This window comes from Anas platyrhynchos, chromosome 26, assembly GCF_047663525.1.
Source record: "Anas platyrhynchos isolate ZD024472 breed Pekin duck chromosome 26, IASCAAS_PekinDuck_T2T, whole genome shotgun sequence".
In the NCBI taxonomy this organism is placed as follows: Eukaryota; Metazoa; Chordata; class Aves; order Anseriformes; family Anatidae; genus Anas; species Anas platyrhynchos.
The window spans coordinates 2,139,197-2,155,348 of record NC_092612.1 but is presented as its reverse complement, the minus strand read 5'-3'; the positions used below and the strand labels follow the sequence as shown (position 1 = coordinate 2,155,348).

General features: G+C 42.4%; 2 long non-coding RNA genes across 2 annotated transcripts; both read right to left on the bottom strand.

Moving 5' to 3' along the window:
* Nucleotides 1-7,828: 7,828 nt before the first annotated feature.
* Nucleotides 7,829-9,204, bottom strand: LOC119713834 (uncharacterized). Its single transcript, XR_005261002.2, has 2 exons — nt 9,162-9,204; nt 7,829-8,818 (listed from the first exon to the last, which is right to left on the bottom strand). It is a non-coding gene; the product is annotated as an uncharacterized lncRNA (long non-coding RNA).
* A 4,170-nt stretch (nt 9,205-13,374) lies between these two features.
* Nucleotides 13,375-15,440, bottom strand: LOC119713829 (uncharacterized). The gene is made up of 2 exons (XR_005261001.2): nt 15,234-15,440; nt 13,375-14,278 (listed from the first exon to the last, which is right to left on the bottom strand). It is a non-coding gene; the product is annotated as an uncharacterized lncRNA (long non-coding RNA).
* Nucleotides 15,441-16,152: the final 712 nt, after the last annotated feature.

The following is a 16,152-nucleotide window of genomic DNA, read 5'->3' as shown; positions in this document are numbered from 1 at the left end:
GAGAGAATTTCAGTAATGCTAATTTCTGTCTTAATATTCAAATTTACCTGTAGTCTAGTTCACTATTCTCACTACCATTTGTTAGTCAATTTGTTGGTGTTTAAAATGGAATATATTCCATTTACTTTATTTTTTTTATTTTTTTTCCCCACGATAGAACTCTGAAAATGAAATAATCAAACTGACATGTTTCCATGGACTTCTGATTATATTAGCTAAAAGACTGCATTACATGGCTAGTATACAGGACAGAGGACATTTAACAGATTCAAGACATGACTTCTGAGATTGTCTTTTAAGTAAAAGGGGAGAAATAGCTAAAAAAGAGACAATTCTTCAGGTTTCTCTGACAGAACATTTTAAAATATCTGAAACATTCGAGTTCAGATCCTCCAGCTGCAAAACAGGTGAAAGGTTGACTGTAAGTGATCGATTTGCTAATTGCTCTAAACCCTGGAAGGAAGCTGGCATTCAGCAGGGCACATTTCTGGTTCTGCTATGCTAAGCAATTGCACCTACAGGACATTTACCAGTGGTGAGAGCCTGAGCCATGTAACAAACCATTAGGCTCCAGCAGTGAGTAAATATTTAGTGAATCCATCTATTTAAATCAAACATGAGAGGCTTAACTCCCACAGATATGTCTTGAGCTGTAATTTAGTGTGGAGGAGGATATACACTTTGGGCTATGTTTGCAACATCTTTATGAATCAACTTCTAATTGCATCTCCTTTAGTGATAGAATTACTTTGTACTAGGGTATAAACACATTTAGATGAGAGGAGAGTGTAGTGACCTCTATAGTTCAAGAAGAGACAGTGACCTGATTTCATTTATTATTCCTTCCCGTTTCTGGTCGTTACTTGTTTCACTGACAGAAGGAACAGGAGTCTGAGTCACTGGAACTAAGTGCCACCATCCTGAACTTCCCACAGCTGACCAAGAGCTGTGGGGGACCTCAGTCAGACGTGGTCCCTGTGTTGCAGTGGCTGACAAACTGTCAGGATCCCAGCACTCCTCCATAGGAACACCAGAAAGCAGCCGGTGTTCCTCCCATCTCATGTCTGCATGTGGTCTGACCTGAGATGCATTCCAGCTGCTACTGAAATTAGTCCTCTTATTTTTCATCATGTTCGTCTGTGATTACACCCAGGTGCAAGTGTAATCAAAGTTCAGCCTGATGTGCATTTAGGAAGTGGCAGATTGCTAATGGTCAGGAGCAGAGCAGAACAATGGAAAGTGGTTAAAGAACTGTCCTTCTGTCTTTGCTCTGGTGTATGCTCCTAATATGCAAATTCAGACTGGCAGATGAGCATCGGTAATGCCAGTTTTGTAGCTCCTGCTCTCCAAAGGACTGTCAAATAACGGTGTTGTGAAGTGCTCTGTCAAGTGCCATTCAAAATCATTAGAGATCACTGTTCAATTAGTACTGACTCCAATGATCTATTTATAGCATAGACTCCAGCATCTGCTTCCCATGCCTGCCTTTTCCGTAGCATAGTAGGTGAAGCATCTTCATCCAGGTCTGCTGACACCATTATTGAAAAGAGCCTCTTTTGTCGTGACCAATACCATAGTAATGTGGCTTAAAAATATCTGATTTGGTTGCCTTAGTGCTCTGCATAGCTGTGCAAATGAGTGCGCTTTTTTGACAACATCTGTGTGACTCCAAGAATAATCATACAGAGCACTGCAGACAGAGGAAGCATAAAAACAAGACAAAGCCTTCAGACGCATCCTGACAAGAAAGAGGTGTTGGCTGGCTACCTCGTTGTAGCCTCGTCTCATTTCAGGTGCTTTTACAAGTGAAGTCACACCTCCAACCTCTTTGAAGTTATTACCACATGCTTGATCCTGCCTAAACAAATTTCACCAGCATGACGCTGGGCTTTACCCAGAATCAGCCTGCTGGAGCATGGTGAGGTTTGCCAGTGCAATACTGGTGTTTCACATGGGGAACAGCAGCAGTGCTGAGCAATGTCTGACCTCTGGTCCCTCAGAGCCCTGGCTGGTATTGCAACCGTGAGCAGTGTCAGTAGGAGGTGAATGCCTCCAAATGATTTCTTCTTCCCTATGCAGGCAGGAGGCCACCAGATGACTGATAGCTATGCTAATTGTATGCAAACTGTCTCTCTAGAAAAACAGCTTCAAATGACTTGCTAAGCAGCTTGGACTTGTGCTGTCATTTATGAGTAGGTTGAAATTTAGGTGTAAGCCTGAGATGGAAATTAGTATTTGACATGAATTATACGTATGGCTCTTCAGGGAAGTCTAAATGTTTTTTCTTTTATTTATTTTAACTGAAGCTGCCAAGAATTTAGAGGTATTAATGGGCTACTTCAAGAATGCATAGAATTTCAGTGAAGATTCACTATGCAGTTAAAATTTCCTGTTGGCCATTCAAAGGAAGGTTCTACCCACAGATTATTACGTGCTATTTTTAAACAATGGAAAATATTGTAAAACTAATCTAAGAGGTGTTATTAAGTTGGAGCCTTGGGCAAGTAGCGAGACACAGGGAAGATCTTCAAAATTACTTGTGTATTTAACTTTCTTTGCTAGCATGTAACAAATACACATTGAACCACACCTCTCCCGGAGGAAATTTCAAACTTAGTTGTATGAGTTACAAAAGCATGTTTATCCAGCATGAAATTACTTTTGTGCAGAAGGCAGTCATTATGCTACCTCCTGCTTAAAAGGCCTGGTCATCTTCCAATTTTAGGTGTTGAAAGAATGTGAACACTGTCACAGCTGGCTACAAAGACTGATGCTCAGTCAGAATGGTATATAAATAAAGAATGGTGGGCAAATAAAGAACAGGAAGCTCAGAATGTTGATGCAGAACTATTTAATGAGAGAATAAGACGGAGAAGATGTGATGGAGCATGAAAAATTTGTCAGGGTCCCATTAAAGACTTCAAACAGAGAATTGTTCCCAGGCTGTGCATTCCACATACATTACTCTTTCTTTTTCATAGCAGAGGAAGATTTACACAGTGCTGTCCAACTTTTAAAAAGCCAAAGATTGGTGATACACCTAGGACGTTATTATATGGAGCCACTGATAAGAATAGTCAGAGAACTGAATTAAATCATTAGCCTGATAAATACATGTAATTCTGGTGTTCAGAGATGGTGCTCATGCCCCAGAAAAGCCATGCCAGTAACAGAGTTTGTGGAGATGCCTCTTCCTCTGTGCTGAGTGATTGCTCCTTTTATTTTATTCACTGCCCATTTAACATGGTCTGCATCTCCCAGCGCCATAGCCACTGGACCCATAGGAAGAATATGACTTCCCATAAGTGTACAGGCTCCCAGAGTCATAGAAGCCCCTGAGACCCTGAGAGCTCGTGTATCCAAATGAGCTCCCAAAGCCAGCTGGTGCTGAGCTGCCCACAATGCTCTCCTGAGGGCAGGAGCTGAGGATGGGTCCTGGGAAGGTCATGACAACAGGTGGTGGGTAGATCACAGCTCTCGAATCACCACAGGATGTAACACAGGGCTGGCTACAGGCATTCACCATTGGCTGCGGGCAGGTCACCTCACAGGGTGCAAGGCAGCGGGAGCTGATCTGTCTGTAGAAAGACATCTTCTGGGAATGGAGACAGATCTGAAACACACAACACCGTGGCAACTTGAGACTGAAAGATCAAGAACCAAAATAATGGAAATTAGGCTAGGAAGAGAAAGAATGAAAGACAGGGAGAAGAGGTGGAACATGAAGATTTCAGCTGTCCCTTTTCTCATCTTCTTTTTATGCCCTCTTCCTTTCCCAAATCAATCTCTGTTCCTTCTGGGTCCTAATTTGGTACCTAAAAATATCATTAATGAGCAAGGAAATTGTGTATTTATGCTTGAGTTATCCCAGTATCTACTATTTCTCTTTTCTGCCATTCCTTTTTGTACCTGAATTCTGTGACACTTGACTATTTTTTTTATAAGTATCTGCAGAAAAGAACAGCAATACCAGCTAGCACTTATGTAGTAGCATCCCCTGCATCACCTGTAATCATTGCAGCATCTGCATGAGGCAAGTCATTGTTTTTCCAGCTTTAAGGAAGAGGTAACTGAGGCTGAGGAGTGAATGCATTGCCCAGAGCCATTTGGTGAGGTAACAGGAGAGACCAAGTTAAAATTTGGGCAAGCCTGATTGTCAGTGATAGTGTTATTCCAGAGCCCTGCAGATGCTACAGCTTGCATCAAGATTCCCTGCAATCACCTTGCAGTTCCTCTGGATCTCCACCCTGCCCTACTAAAACCCATAATATGAAAAGCTGGAAATAGAGTAGGAACAATGTCCTGCTGTAACAACTACATAATGTGATGCTTGACAGGCTTCAAATTAATTCATACATAATTGCAAGGAACAAGAAAAAAACATAGCTAATGGTGGCTTCCTTGCTCAGTTTCAGAGCCAGAGTTAACTTTGTTTTGGTAGTCACCATTGCAAGTCAATGTATACAAAATAAGGCAGATTCCTGAAGGAAGAATGGTCAGGCTGAAGGGCATAGGAATTCAGCACATCTCACTATACATAAATTTGCATATCCTAAACTATCAGCTGCTCTGAAAATTCTTTTCCTGTCTTTTTACAGCCTGCCACTAAATAAGTAGGAAACAACTCATGCTGAAAGAAAGCTTTAAACATTTTAAACATTTCTTAAGTCATAGCTTTGTGTCAAAGTCCTATATTGCTACAGCAATATCAAAATAGCAGTAAGGAAAAAGGCTCAGACTTACCCCTCCACAGCAAAGAGCAGGTAAAGAGAAATGGTTAGAGCAGCCCAACACTATGAGCGCTTTTATGTCTTTTCTTAGGCAATCGGGAGGATGTGAGACATTCTTCATGTATGATGTCCTAATGCATTATCAAACAAAAATTCACTCCACCTGTAACTGCCCCAGATAATGCAATTATTTTGCTCAGCGACAGTGATTAGTATCATGTTCTTGTCATTATTACTCTGACAGACAAAGCTGTATGAAGCCTTTCCTCACCAATCTTCAAGTGCTAAATTCCTTTCAGGTATTTTTTTTCCTCATTCCACAATGAATCTGTCTTCTTTTAATTGTTTTATTTCCCCTCTATTTCTCTGAATGCCTCATAGAGCAAAGATTGCTCAGAAGTTTAACCATAAACAGAATATGGTGACATAGCCGGAATACCACACCACTTTTCCAAATCATCTTCCAATAAGGGGGCATTGTGCAATTTATCCCATCATACTCATGCATATTATTTCCCATGACTGATATAAGACACATTAAACTCTATCCACACCTTCCAAGACCACGTGAAACTGTGCATCACCCTAGGAAAACCTTGGGCTGAAATCTCAAGTCCAGTTTCAGCTGATGCAGAAGACTGGTGCTTATTTCAGCAGATATGTTCCTCTGCTCTACCACCCTGTCTTCAGTTCTTCAGTTATTTACTAGTAAAATTATTTTCGATAGAATCTATGCATTTCTTGTGTTCACATTGATATAATTTACAATAGCTTATTTTTATCCTCAAGAAGGCATATTCTTTGCCTCTTTGCTCCTTCTGCGGAATTGAAGGTTTAATGACTGAGTTTGAACAACTTTCAGACTCCTGTTCCAAAATGCAATTTGTGTTCCAGTTCGCCCACCTGCACTTGGTAACTGTATGCAATACAGTAGTGTAACGCCGTGCAGGTGAAACTTGCAGGAAGGCTGGGGAAACCTCTGTCCCAAGGACGCCTTGGGATTTCTCTCAGTGTTTCCCAGCACTGCCTACGGAGACGCCCTTCATGCTACTGATAGTGAAAGACTCAGATTAAAAAAAAAAAAAAAAAGGAGGAAGGAGGGAACATGTTTTTGGCAAACAAGCCACACGGTCTTCTCTTCCTGCCTGAACCACACCTGGTTTCACTTTGTCTGGAAATGGGTGATGACAGGGATGGTGCTACCTGCAAATGAATCACATTGTTCTTAGAGATGCATCCCTCTCCAATCCATCCTGCTCTCCTGAAAGGGCAGAGAAAGCAATGAAAGGATCTATCAATACTGCTGACACGCCAAAGTACTTCTCTTGACTCATGATATTTAGGGTAACATCCATATGCTTTAATTTTATAATTTTATGGACCCACAAATCAGGGTCTGGATTCCTGTCTTTATGCTTTTTCCAATATAATGGAAGTTTTGTGTGTTTCACTGACCTGAACCATTCTGTGATTTTGGCTGGTGCAAATACATTACAGAAAAATATTCAGAGACAAATAGCTCTTTGAAAAGCAAAGTTAGCATGACACATGGAATACATCTACACAGATTGTCAAATGACAATACCCCTGTGGAACACTTACATCTATTTGATGTGAACTATCAGCAAGCACATTTACTAAATTAGCATAACATTTTTTCTATATCAAATATATATATATATATTATTGTAACACGTCAAAAAAGACTTTGAGATGTATCTGCAAAAACTTCCATACATTGACTTTGGATTATTAAACTACAAGAGAAACCGAAAATTCTTCCTGGCTGTCATGAAGTGCCACCACAAGAATAACAAACAGACATCTTTCATTCCAGTTTCTAATTGAATTCTTAACTCTGCTCATGATGCCCAGATATCTCTGTATGATTCTTCCAAGCCCATGGTGGATAGTTATGGAATCATCCACCTGAGAGCACATCTCATACAGTGTGGGTGGAATTTGTCTCATCTGGTAATACAGCACACCCGGGTTGCAAGGGCATGTCTACTACACCCTAGGAGGAGTCACATAACAGCACACTTGGATGAGCCACCTGAAAGAGAGAAGGGAAATGCAAAAGAAAAGGAGCATTTGCTAAGGAGGAGAGGTCAAGCAGCACTTTCTGCTTACGCACAAATATTTGTAAGTGCTTTACAAATAATTCTTATGCCTTAGCATTACTATAATTCAAGCCCAAAATCATGACTGTTTTTGTGGCCACGTGAAGCTGTGGCTCTGATGGCCACAAAGCCTAGCCTGGACCGCAAGATAAACATTTATAGAGATAAGAGGACTCAGCACTGCACTCTTGTGGCTTCGTGGAGAGCGTGACTCGAGTGGAGTAAACCTGAGTTACTTCAGGCACTGCCAGAGGAGGTGGAGAATTCACAATTCTGGGCTGAAGTACTGGCATACCCTCAACTTGTCGTGAAAATTGCAGTGCCCTTTCCAGATCAGAATTAATGATGCAAGTCTGGGACTTTTAAATCATCCTTAATTATCAGAAGTGCTTGTATAGTTCTGTTGATTTATCTGTGTAACAACAGATGATTTTGTCTGATACAAGTAGAATAAAACCCTAATAACCTAATGAGGCAAAGACGTCACCTTAACACAGTCTGTTATTAAAGTCCTTCTAGACTATATTCCCATATGTCCTATGACACGATAATCTTGGCATTTCTGCAAAACATACAGTGAGTAAGATTCAGCCAGCACCTTGTGCACAGTGATGGTCATGATAAAAGTGAGGACAATAGTAACGTGACAATATTTATCTGAATATAAAAATAGACCTATGTTAAATGTTGATATATTCTAACCCAAATAACCACACTCAGCATCTGTATTTTTTGGCTGAGTCATGAGGCATATGTACTTTCCAGCAAAAAGGGAATTCTGTGATGACATTCCCTATTGTAACATGATAATTCTGGTTCCAGTGGCTGGGAAGGGGAGAAATTATGTATTGCACATGACTTATGCTGGCCCCGTGTTTGTATGAGGGTTATTAATCACTGTTTGTATAAGGGATGGATATAAGGGTGAGAGGTGTGAAGAACATGGGAAGAAAAATGAAAGCAAAATGCCAATGGTAGGATGCAGTATGATTTTTTATTTGGAACAAGAAATGGCATTGAGAATAACAAACGACAAAATATGAAAGAATGCTTCCAGTTTCTCAAACAAGATTATAAACACTTCATCAGCAAGCACCAAGCATTTCACACAAGGTACTTTTTATTTCCTGTGACAGAGATAATTTTTTTCAGCCAAGTTCTGCTCTGGAATATACAAAAAGGTTTTGCTGATGATAAAACCTACCTGGAGAGCAAATTAACTTTCCTAACAGGAGTTCTGTTACATCTTCCAGGTTAAACACAAAAACAGAAAATCAATACATGTGTTCTCAGACAGGCTAAATAACAAATTGCTCAGTTTCTAACTCCTATCGCTCTGCCTCTGGCCAGTGAGGATGGAAAAGACACAGTTTGAGAAAACAGTGCATGTTAACAGCAGCAACTTCAAAAGCAAAAAGGTGATAAGAAAAGTAATCAGAAGACCGGTTCCCACGGGTGCTGAGCAGCACCCGCAGGTCGCAGAGGATTAGCCGGAGTCATGGGTGACCAGGGCCTGGGGGAGCTCCTCAGCTCAGATGCACAGCCACGTCTTGTCGTCAGGTCCCCGCTGTTTCTCCAGCCATCCACACGCTGCAGTGCTCAGCAGGGCCTGCAGTCCCTGTAGGGATACCTCCTGGACTGCTGGGAGAAGGAGGAAGAGGAGGAGGAGGAGAAGCCCCCATAGGAGAGGGAGCCCTGCAGAGCCCTGGGCTGTCCCAGCCCCAGCCCCAGTGGGGCTGAGCTGCCCACAAAGCTCTCCTGTGGGCAGGAGCTGAGGATGGGGCCCGGGAAGGTGATGACCACGGGTGGGGGGTAGACCACGGCGCGGGAGTCCCCGCAGGAGGTGACACAGGGCTGGCTGCAGGCGTCAGCATAGGGCTGCGGGCAGGTCACCTCGCAGGGGGGGAAGCAGCGGGAGCTGAGCTGCTGGCTGAGGTAGGACATCCTTCGGGCAGGGAGGTGAACCTGCAAGGTGATAGGAGCCTGAGTCAGCCCGGAGCCACCGCGGGGACCTCCCAGGGAACTCCACCAGGCTCTGTGCACCTTGTGCTGCCAAGGTGGCTGGGAACTTGTGGCCAGGTGCAGCAAATCCCTGAGCTCAAAGCAAAAAGCATGCAGGCTGACCCCATTCATTCCTGAGCCCCTACAGCCCACACTGCAACTGCCCCAGTTTGGCCATGAAAATACCCAGGAAAAGGTTTTCACAGAAAGCTAGGGACTGACAGTGCTGCAGCTCAGGAGTCGGTTAAGAACATCCCAAACCCACTGTCCCTAAGGAGATAAAGGAGGATTAAGGGATCAGACTTACTCAGATCAACAAGGAGGAGAAGTGGAGAGCTGTGGTCTGAGGGCTGCTGAGCCAGGAGCCCTTATATACCATCCCCTGGTTTGCCTGGGGGGGTTGAGACATCCTGTGTGTTTCATGTTTATTTTGTTGCAAAACACAACAGAGCTTGGCACTCCCCAGGCTCCTATGATTGCTTGATTCACCCTTTGTCTGGTCAATTATCAGTTTCTTCCTACACCCTCTTGTTTCTTCTTTAAACTTTGAAACACCTTCACTTCCTGAAACGCTTTGCTGATTTTTCTGACATTCCAAATATGCTGGAAAACTTACTTATGCGATTGCTCCACTAAGCCAGTATTTTTCAAGCACTCATCAGTATCACAAGTAGTGCAATGCTCCATGGGCTAAATGTCTTCTCTTAAATCCTTGTTGATGTTGAGGTAAAGCATGGTAGGGCTTATACCTAGACTAAAGATGGTGGATTGATTCTACCTGCCTTGTTTCTCATTCTGGCTATTCCCTGCAGGTCTGATACAACACACTAAAGCATAGAGTTGATTTGTTTAACTAATTCTTGCAGATCTGCTGTGATTTATTTTGCCCCTGAACACTACACATTCCCTCCTGTGCCCCTCTGAAACCTTTGGACCACAGACCTGGCTAGCACGTCCTGGCTGCAGCAATACTGTGAGCCTGTGTCAGATGTGAACAAAAACCTCCAGTAACTGTTAAAATAGTGCTTTTTTGTGCTTTTTTGTTATTATGTTATTAGTTGTTTTTTTTTTGTTTTTTTTTGTTTTTTTTGGCTTGGATGTCAAAAAGAGCAAGACAATCAGATTAGCACAATCTCGTGTGACTTCAATTTTATTTCTCTTCAGAGAAAAAAAAAAACAAAAAAAAACATCGGGAGAGCTGACAGCACTCCTGCTCTCAGAACTGGTACTCTACTTTGGGGTAAGCAACGTTGTATTGTGGTGTGTCACAGCTGCATTGCAACCACCTGGATCCATTACCAAGAGGGGAACAAGTGTGTCCATCGGTTTGTGCTGAGCACAGAAATCGTAAATCCTACAGGAGACTGTTGCAATGCCGCAAATCACTTGGAAGTTTGCAGTGTCCTCAGTGATTCAATGGATCATCACTGACCTGCATCAGGAAAAGAAAGGGATTAAAGCTTTCCATGTCCCTTTACATTTCCAGGGAAAAAATAATAACAGTCCCCAGGAAAGTAACAAGATATCTGGAGTTAAAGCACAATAATGAATATAGTGTATGAAAACAGCTTCTGATACAGAAACTTCAATAGCTCTAAGATAAAACAACCAAAGAGAAATATTGCAAATCAAGGGAAGTCTAACATATGACTTCTTAGAAGGAAGAACGCTGAGGAAACCATGGGCTGAGTAATATTTCTTAACAGTGAGGAAACCATTAGCGTGAATGAGGAGTGATGTGTAATCTGTGTGTTTGCGCACTAATTAAGATTTTGTTCACGAGGTGTAAGAGACTCAGTGGGAAGCTCAAGAAACGGTATAAAAAGGGCTCACAGCACAGACAGCTCACATCAGACAGCTGCTCTTGACTTCTCCTCTTTGGTGCTTTGAGTAAGTATGACATTTCTGACTTAGAGCATCACACTAGAAAATGTTTAACTGAATCTTTGTTAAATACTCTCTCTTTCTCTTGACATCCTTATGCCTCTCTTCCCTTGAAAACCTTTTCCTCTCACTGGCTTTAGTAGATGTAGTTGGTTTTGCTGCAAAACTTGGTGATGGGAAATCTCCAGGTAGTTGGCTACCTTGGCAGCACGAGGTGCACAGAGCCTGGCGGGGCTCCCTGAGAGGTCCCCGCGGTGGCTCCGGGCTGACTCAGGCTCCTATCACCTTGCAGGTTCACCTCCCTGCCCGAAGGATGTCCTACCTCAGCCAGCAGCTCAGCTCCCGCTGCTTCCCCCCCTGCGAGGTGACCTGCCCGCAGCCCTACGCTGACGCCTGCAGCCAGCCCTGTGTCACCTCCTGTGGGGACTCCCGCGCTGTGGTCTACCCCCCACCTGTGGTCATCACCTTCCCAGGCCCCATCCTCAGCTCCTGCCCACAGGAGAGCTTTGTGGGCAGCTCAGCCCCACTGGGGCTGGGGCTGGGACAGCCCAGGGCTCTGCAGGGCTCCCTCTCCTATGGGGGCTTCTCCTCCTCCTCCTCTTCCTCCTTCTCCCAGCAGTCCAGGAGGTATCCCTACAGGGACTGCAGGCCCTGCTGAGCACTGCAGCGTGTGGATGGCTGGAGAAACAGTGGGGACCCAACGACAAGACGTGGCTGTGCATCTGAGCTGAGGAGCTTCCCCAGGCCCTGGTCACCCACGACTCCAGCTAATCCTCTGCTGCCTGTGGGTGCTGCTTAGCACCCTACCCATGGCTTTCTTACAATCTTTTTCTTTGATGTTGCTGCTGTGAAAATGCTTCTTTTCTATTCTTAGAAATCTGAATCTTGACTAAGCAAAACATGTTCCTCACTGTTAGAGCAATAAAACACTATTATCATTGAAACCAATTTGTGTATGTTTTTAATTCTGGGGGGACTTGCATTATTTCTTTATTCTTTTTTTTTTATATATATAACCAGATGTTTAATATATGAAAGATTCACAGATGTGACCTTGCACTGTGATTTGCCCTTCCCATCTGAAACTTGAACTGTAAGGAAGAGCACCGTACTGAACACATTCCATGTAGATTACCAAGTTGTCCTGTTTGTCAAACACTGAGGTCCATCTTGTATACTTTCCTTTATTTTGCTTAACCTGTATAGTTCTTGCTTCCAACAAACACTTGTGATTGCATCCAAATACTATATATGTTTGCTTTCTGTTTTGGGATACTGCAGCCTCTGCAAACCAATTGAACCAAACCATCCCCTTATCTTAGAGATCAGTGAGATTAATATTATGCTCTCACAGACCTAGTGTTTATTTAATGCCTATGGATTCATTCATCAGGAAACTCTGCTTACAACATGCTAGGCTTGCCTGCGTATGTGATTTAATCTTTACAAGGAGCCAGGTGTGAGAAAACTACCCAGCCCTTAGTTAAAATTTTCAGGACTATTGTGAAGTTCTCAATAGCCAGTATAGTTCAACCATACTTCCTGTGCATTTCTATGTTTTTTGTTTGTTTGTTTTTGTTTGTTTGTTTTGTGTGTGTGTTTTTGTTTGTTTTTTGTTTAATCCAGAACTATTCTAATTACATATAACAGAGTAATAAAAAATGAATATTAGCTTATTATAGTTCTACGTGACATAGAGAAGTGAAGAGGGAATATTGCATGGGGCACAGCAAGAGAGGCAGCTTCCCAGAGACAAGAAGTTATTTAACAATGAAACCCAAGTCTGAGATACAAGAAACTTGAATCTTCTTCCCTGTTCTGTATGTTCATAGTCAGCGTTCTGAGAGCATAGAAGTACCCCAGCTGAGATTACAATTAACCAATAGCAGATATATTTTAGTACCTTAGCTTCTTGTTATTGTACAGAGAAAAGGAGTATCCTACTGGAAACCTAAGAAATAAGGAGCATAAGTTGGAATCTGAAGAAGGTCAACAAACTCACATTTCTGAGAATAGTTTAGATGACCAAGAAAAGGCTACATTAAAGTGAAGCAGGTGCAGGAAGTTCTCAGAAAGTAGGGAGCAGTGACCCAACAGTGCTCAGGGACCAGCTGGAAGCACTAAATAGTGCGTTTAGCTAAGCAATCTCTCAGATGTAGCTTGCTATCACATTACATCTCTTTAGCAGAGCAGTGTATAGTAACCCTGCTTGATTTCCAGATCTGGGCTCTTTTAGTTCACTGTCTTAACAAAAGTGTACTAGAAGATCAAATCTGCACCTCTGCTGCACATTGTGCCAGGTGTACTTAGCTAGCTCCTGTTTTACAGTAAATGTCCTATGCTCTTTTGTTATGCTGTGTCTGGGCATGAAAACTGTGATACATCTCTTTTCCATTCCCTGTATTGCTTTCTGCCTCTGGTAGTTTTCTAGAAATGCAAGGGATAAAGCAAACAACAGTATGGGAAAACTCATTGTTGAGAAGAAGACCAGCATGATGCTATTGATTATTTAGGGGTTTTGTTTCCCTCCTGCTATGGGACTTAACTAGAAAGAAAGCACCAATGTTTTGCGTAGGAGATTCTTTCAACCATGTTGTGTTATAAAACACATAGAAGAGAAAACTAGAATGCTAATATTATAATGCAGCATGACTTTTTAATAGGAGATAAAGCTGGAAGGTTTACAATAGAAACAACACGTTTATACAGAAACTGGAGAATTTGAGGCTTTAACAACTGAGGCTTCTTGTTCAGGAAACTTCATTTCAAGCACAGTGTTCTTTTCTTCTTCTGTAGCTGTAAGTGTGATGGACTGGTCCAGTTTTCATCCCTTAACATAGTCCTTGATGGACATCAGGCAGCATCAGATCATAGCATCACAACTCTTCCATTATGCTTGGTGTAAAATATAAGAGTGAATGTAGAAGCAATGCTAATGCATTTGAAAATCTGGACCACAAGAAGAATAGAAAAGCATGCTTATAATGAAGGAGGAAGAAGTGTAGAAGCAGATATGAGCACAAATATAAAATTTTAACAAGATTCAGCCTTTTTAAGGCAGCATCTTAGAAACTTCTCTTGCTCATCCTATGCTTGAGTTTGGATCTTGCATTCACTATCCTGACTGCTCTTGGTGCAAGTATATTCTTGCTGGGTTTGGCAGGGCTCACTCTTCCTAAAGTGGTAGCCACTGAATCTCTGAGAGCAATAAGGGTATGAAAATTTGCTCCCCTGTGATCCCCCATAAACCAGAGAGCCTCTGTAGCCATAAGATTCCCCATAGCCAAGTGAGTTCCAAATGCCAGCTGGTGCTGAGGATCCCACTATGCTTTCCTGAGGACAGGAGCTGAGAATTGGCCCAGGAAAAGTGATGACAACAGGGGGTGGGTAGACCACCGCCCTGGAGTCACCACATGATGTGATGCATGGCTCGTTCCAGGCGCTGGCGAGGGGCTGTGGGCAGGTCACCTCACATGGATTGAAGCTCTGGTAGTTGCACAGCTGTCTGTAGGAAGACATGGTTCTGCAATGGAAGTGGATCTGAAACACAGGAAGACAGAGAAATACATGTAAAATAAGTGGCTAGCTGGACAGAGATTTGTGTGTGCTCAGGTGTATTTGATGAAGATTCTATATGGTTGAGTAGCGTCTTGAGAAGAGGTAAGGCTTTAGTTCCAGGCTCTTTTCCCATCTTTTAGTCACACTGCTTGAATTATATTTATCCTCTCTACTTGCCAAACTCTTATCTCTTTCTAACCACCCTGAGTACACCAAACAACCTATATTTTTGCCATGTCTATACATGGTGCATCAGAACAAATCCATAAGCGCTACATCTAAGCAGTGCCAGGTTCAGCTGTGGTTCTTTCTCTTATAAAAGAGTACAGATCTATCTGTACTTCAGGAGACCAGTAGCCATCTCACCCAGCACCCTTTCTTCAGTAGCTGACCTGCAGGACAGGATTCTCTGCACCCCTGGTTACAGCTACCCAATTACAGCAGTTGGTACTTTTATCAAAGGTTTAAAGGTCTCTAGTCCTAAAGATTAAAATTGTTGTTTGTACAGCAAGGAAAGTAGACCTTTCTACACCAGTTCAATGCAGGACTTCTCAAAGACAGGACCTAGGTTTAATTAGAACCAGTCATTTTTTATTTAAACTAATTTGAAAACAGTAGGCATGACAGCAATAAAAATTTTAGAGCACCCTCTCACACAGGGCTTCAGAAATGAGTTTAACTTTCTACTAAATCCAAGACTGGGCTGCAGCTAGCCTCTACACTAGCTTTAGGAACTAAAGTCTCAAAATGCTCAAAGCTCAGACTTAACCAGGTCTGTGGGAATCCCTCAAGAAACTGGGTAATGCCAACCCCAGGTCCTCAGCAGGATCCGTGACCTGCTGGCCCTGTCACTGCAACAGCAGACGTTCACGTAGGATTCAATTAGAATTATCATTAAAAGAGCATATCAAAAAGGCACAGAGAATTAAAAACTTACTTGAGTCCTAGAGGAGAAGTCAGGAGAAGCTGTTGGCAGAGAGATGAACAGTGCGGGCTTTTATACTGTTTCTCAGATAGCCTGGAGGATCTGAGGCACCTTTTGCGCATGAGGTTTGATTAGATTCAAAACAGAAGCAATTACATGTAACACCTCACAGTGTATAATCATTTTGCTCACTGTTTGCAGCTATTAGGCAATTCCCATCTTCCCCTCACACCTTACTATGTCATCCTACCCTAAACTTCTTGATCTCATTCAGATTCACCAGATTTCAGCCTCTATGAAATGAATCCCAGTCTTTAGTCCTCTGTGGTAATGAATGGTAGCTCAGTTATGATAAAATTTGCTGATGCATGTATGATATTTTATCTTTTTATTTATTTACTTATTTTAAAATCCACTTACAGCTGGGGCACGAACTGTAAGTATTATCTTTGAAACTCCAAGGTGTAACTCTGTTTATTTTGCCTTCATGTCCCCATTTGAGCCACTCAGTATCAATCTGAGGTTTTCACTCCAAGACTCGATACTTTTAGAACAGGGCAATATCTGTATTCTTGGCCACAGGCAGCCTTGATTTTGGAAGCCAACAGCGCAGAGCCCATTTAGGGAATGTGGGGATGATCAAAATTTGTTCATGATGTCTCAAATGGAGTAAGAAAATTAATGGTAATTCTAGATGTCTTTAAAAAGGATTTCAGTGATTTTGAGAAACCATTAACTGCTTTAGCCCTTGAATTTCCCTGTAATCTATCCGGTACAGGGGACACATTTGGAGAAGGAAAATTCCATCTATTTTTACTTGCACTACCCTCTAACATGACTCTCCAGGGCAAGACTTAAAGTGCCTGCAACCAGACTATAAGCAAATAATGAATTACAGCAATAAATTCCACTAGACACTGTCATGACATCA